Below are 5,341 nucleotides of genomic sequence, written 5' to 3'. Positions count from 1 at the left end.
GGTGAAGCGAGGTTCAGACCTTTTTCTGTGTGTCTAAAGACCAAATGTGAGGAGGCAGAAAACCTCTGCACACAAAAAGTAACATTGACAACATACAAAAACAGGATATGTAGAGAGGTTGATGGGGTCCCTGTACAGGCTTCCCAAGTGTGCAAGGCAGATACCAGAGTAGATATCCATACTGTGGGAGAAAGATGAAGGGGTGCCGGTGAAGGCAGTGAGTTGATGGTGTGTTTGTAGCTATTCTTGAATGTCTGTGCCTGTGTGTGTTTGTAAGTAAGTTCATGAACACTGTCCACGTTTTATCATTGGCCGTCACTTTTGATGGCCGTCTATGGACCTGATTCAAGTCCATAGATGCAATGGGAAAAGGAGAGGGCAGTGAGGGAAGAGCATCTTGTACATATGATATACAGGAGAAATAGAGATAGCTTGTCTTCCATGACTGGAGTCATATTCAGATGAGAATATTTGTTTTGGATCAGGAACAATCCTTTCATTTTCCCATCTGTCTTAAATTCTCACTATTTCATCTCAATGATGACTCCAGACAGCCAAACTCATGATCAATCCTGCCAAGCTGAGCTTTCAACTTCTCCAAGGTCTTTTTAAGGAACTGCAACTGAGCTGTGACTCTCAGCAAGAGTCGCTTCCAGTTTGTGGTTCACGGCGACTCCAGTCGAGACGTGGAGGTTTGGTTTCCTGCAGGAGATTAAAGCCGAACACAGACTGGAGGAAACGCTCACAGTTCTTAGTGGAAACAGACTTTACTCAACTAACAGCAGAAGGAGAAACTACAAACCAGGTGAGGTGTCATATAATCAGTTATAAAACATTTACAACATATCAACATTGAACTCTAAGTTTTTCAAGTCAGGTGAAAGTCCAGTTCTCTTGTGTCTCTGTACAGGTGTGGTACAAGTTTGGTTCTACCACAGTTCTGTTGAGTCTCAATCTGTTCAGGTGTTCTTCTTCATCTCTTTGGATCGTTTGAATAAACTGTAAGTTTGCTTTATTTTCTACTTGAAGTTTGTTTCCAGGAACTTTCCTACTTGTTTCGTCTCCTTGATGTTTGGGGAAAATGTTCACGTCTAAATTCAGCTCAAAGTTTCATGTCCCTGCTGTTGGAAAGCTAATCTGATTATTGAGTTATTGATAAAGTGGAATAAAAAAATCCCATTATAAACAACTGATGTTTCATTATTTTATTCTCTAAATAAACTGCTTTATGATTTTATTTCCAGGAATCAAACTCTAGTCTCAACCATTAACATCCAACAGAAGAGTTTCCTGCTGCTTCGTTTCAAATTGAAATAAATTTCTTAAAATCTTTTTGATTCAGTCAGATTATTAAATAGTTTATCTTTGATGGAGCAGATAATCTACTTGTTGTTCAGGTCACACTTGTAGAGATTAATAATTAACTAAAATACTTTCTGTTCAGGTTGAATCAGTGAATGTAAATGTTGCTCCATGTCTCCATCTAGTGGACTGATAGAAGTGCAGGTTGAACCAGTGAATGTAAATGCTGCTCCATGTCTCCATCTAGTGGACTGATAGTAGAAGTGCAGGTTGAATCAGTGAATGTAAATGTTGCTCCATGTCTCCATCTAGTGGACTGATAGTAGAAGTGCAGCAGCTGATGCAGCTTCCTCTGCCTCTCTGCTGTCTGACTGCATTCACCTGACACTGATATGAAGCAGAGAAGAAGAGCCAATCAGAGGAGGAGCAGCTGATCTTTTTCCAGCACTAATGATGTAAAGGATGATCAGAGTTGATGTGCAGATGAATGATGTGTGTTTCCTCTGCAGGTGAAGCTAGAAAGTGTGTGTGAGCTGATGTGAATTCAGCAGCATGGATCAGTGTGAGGACAGAGAGGAGGGAGTCCCTCCCTCTAAAACCACTCTGTGTGGGGAAGATGAGAGCCAGAGCAAAGGTCAGAGGTGAGGTCACCATCTCTAACTGTCCACAGCCCTTTTCACACAGCGTTCACTATATCAGGCCAAAACAGACGTGGTGATGAAGCTGCTGCTGTTCCTCTTTGCTGCTTCATCCAGACTGAACAGATTCACTTTTATCATGTTTCTGTCAGGATCCATAAGAGACTCAAATCAGAACCAGAACCAGAACCCAGCTGTGTGTCCTTTAAGAGCGACTGGTCAAAGGGTGAACCCATTGACTTTAAATCTCCTGGATCTCCACCATCAGAGAGGTGAGCTGTTTCTAACTGCTGTAACTGTTTATATCTGTCATTGTGGCCAAGAGACGATACCAAGTTCTGTTGGTTCTGTTGTCATGGGATCATTGGACTGAATATCAGGCAATCAGCTTATTTTCTTTTCCTGTATTACATCAATGATATTGATGTCTCCGTGGTAACATGTTTCGGAAGATGTGACCAGGAAGACGATGAAATTCAACTATGGTTTGTACAACATTATTAAAAGAACATCAGAGTATTAAACTGGTCCTAAACTGGCCAGTTTAATGCTGCACTACTTAAGTGTTACTGCTGCTTCATTATGACGCACTGAGGAGCTAAAGTTTTACCTGTTGTTGCAAGTAAAAGTCAGTCACAACTGTGCCATTTCACAATTTATTCCATTCAGACAATTTGTGCACAAACCCAGTAACTACAAGGCAACAGTATTAACAAGGATTTAAAATGCAGCGTTTAAAAACTTGTATACACTTCCACGTTCAAGTCCTGCGACCACTCGGCTCATATGCTTAAGGGTACAGCCCCATCTAGTGACCAAACCCAAAAAATACACATATTTGGCTTCTATAGTTCTGTAGGATCCAGTCTCTACGTCCATCTAGTTCACAGAAGTCTCAATAATGAATCTGATTTTTCTCTGAGATCCATTTCACCATCATTCAGGTAGGTTAAATGGGTTTACAGTTAAGTAACAGTTATTGGCACCATAAATAAAAAAAATTACTGCTGATGAATAGCAGGAAACCACAATCAACTCACTTTTCTGCTACACCTTCTAAATATGATCTGCAAAGAACAAACAAATGAGGACATATTTATATTAACTATTTTATTACCATTCCATTTGAAGAACAAACATTTAAATGTTTAGTCCTTTTTTAATCAAACCATTTTTTCAGTTGAAACAGACCAAGTTATTTAACTGAGTATTATTAACACACAAACACAAAGATAGAAGTGAGTTTCAAATCTATATTGATATTTGGATCTTTCTTTAAATCTGTCTTTAGTTTCGAGCAGGCCTCCATAGGGCCCTATGCAAAATGTGGTTTTGGGGCCCTGTAGTTCTGCTAACCATGTGGACTGGCTGAAGTCAGCCCACATACCTGCTATTAACTTACTACATCTCTAGCAGTGCTGTTTACATTTTCTACAAGTATAATATAGGATACATTTATTGATTTATCCACCAGTTGATTTATGGGAGCCAATTTCCTTAATTTTGGGGATTGTGTTTGGCTGATACTTACATGTGAAGCTGATCTTATCCCATAATCTTATCTTTGTAAGTAAAGGTTTATAAATCAGCCTCAGCCCACCAGGTCAGGTCTACACATTTGCAATGAACAATATTCACCCCAATGTTACCAACTCAGTGACTTTCTTGCTATATTTAGCAACATTTCAGACAAAAAAAATTCATATCAGCCAAAATCAAAATCGGCAGGCCAGGCTTTTTAAAGATCAATAACCAGGAATCGGCAGGAAAACTGCAATCGGTGCAGCCCTACACACATATTCATGACATTCTTTGATTAAATACATTTCTCTTAAACGTTACTCCAAAAGCTAAAAATGTAATTTATAGCAGGTGAGTCTTTCTCCTTTGAGAATGTGGACCACTACCAGTACCGGACTGCTTCTGAGCCTTCAAATGATTTAAACAGAAGTTTCACATAACTTAGAAGTTGATGTAAACATAATGTGTGCGTTATGAGATCAGTTCAGCAGGAAGGAAAGCTTCATGATGTGGTTGGTGAGATCTGCTGGAACTCAACCAGACTGAGCTGATGTGGACCATCAGAGGTTCTGCTGGTTCTTAGTGGATCAGCAGGAACATTAAATCTTTACTTGGATCATCTGGTTCACTGCTCACATCCAGATATCACTTCATGGACCTTTACCTTCTGATTGTCTCTGTGTGGACAGATATAATGTGAGCTCACTGGCTTCCAGGATCTACAGGATCCATTTTAAATCCTCTAGAACATCCAGGAGAGGATCCCACATGGACACACCCACATATCTCAGAGCTCCTCCATGTCCACATCACCTCAGATCCAGTCATCAGAACCTGATGGATGTCCCACACTGTCCTGAAGACCTGTGTGGACAGAGCCTTCACTTCCACTGTCCCCAAGCTCTGGGACTCTGTCTCCACCAGCATCAGATCTGCTGACAGTGTGGACAGTTTGAAGTCCAAGTTCAGCACCAACTTTTTAAAATGTCTACTGGTGATTCTGGTGTTACTGGTCTTCATCCTTGTAGTTCATCTTCCTCTTTCTAACTTCTTTGTATTGTGTTCATGTGATGCTCTGTTTTCTGCTTTAATGCGACACTCTTAGTTATTTTATTAGTAAATATTGCTGGATGAATATTTCCTGCCTTCCTGATTGTTCCTGGTTCCTCCACAGAGTGGACCAGCAGAGCTCAGAGGTTCCCAGTGGTCCGTCTGCCCAGCAGCATCAAACACAGCTGGACTCCATATTTATGGTCTGTACATGAACAACAACTACTTTTCCATGGTTCTGTTCACAGTCGTCTCCATGCTGCACTTTGTAGACCAGAGGACTGTCAGTCTGTCCAACATCCATCTGGTGTTTGGCTCCATGATTTCAGTCTGATGTTTCCTTCATCTATTATTCTGTTCCAGCTGCTGGAGGAAAACATTGTCACTTTTGTGAAGAACGAGCTGAAGAAGATCCAGAAGGTCCTGAGTCCAGATTACCCAGAATGCTCAGAGAGTCGGAGAGAGGATGATGAGGTGTTGAGAGGTGATGATGAAGAGCAGAGGAGGAGCAGCAGAGAGGCAGTGATGAAGATCACACTGAACTTCCTGAGGAGGATGAAGCAGGAGGAGCTGGCTGACCGTCTGCAGAGCAGTAAGAGGATTTCTACAAAGATTTGACCTGATGGATAAATGACACATTTACTGATGTCTGAAGAAATGGAATCACATTTATTTAAATCATCTTCAGAAAATTATTTTGTTCAGTTGCTCATTTTACTTTTTGTGTTATTTTAGAACATCCTGCTACAGTTTGTCAACATCAACTTAAATCTGGTCTGAAGAAGAAGTTCCAGTCTGTGTTTGAGGGGATTGCTAAAGCAGGAAGTCCA

This window comes from Poecilia formosa, unplaced genomic scaffold (genome assembly GCF_000485575.1).
Source record: "Poecilia formosa unplaced genomic scaffold, Poecilia_formosa-5.1.2 Scaffold1181, whole genome shotgun sequence".
Classification (NCBI taxonomy): domain Eukaryota; kingdom Metazoa; phylum Chordata; class Actinopteri; order Cyprinodontiformes; family Poeciliidae; genus Poecilia; species Poecilia formosa.
The sequence above is the reverse complement of the archived record's forward strand: the minus strand, read 5'-3'. Positions refer to the sequence as shown.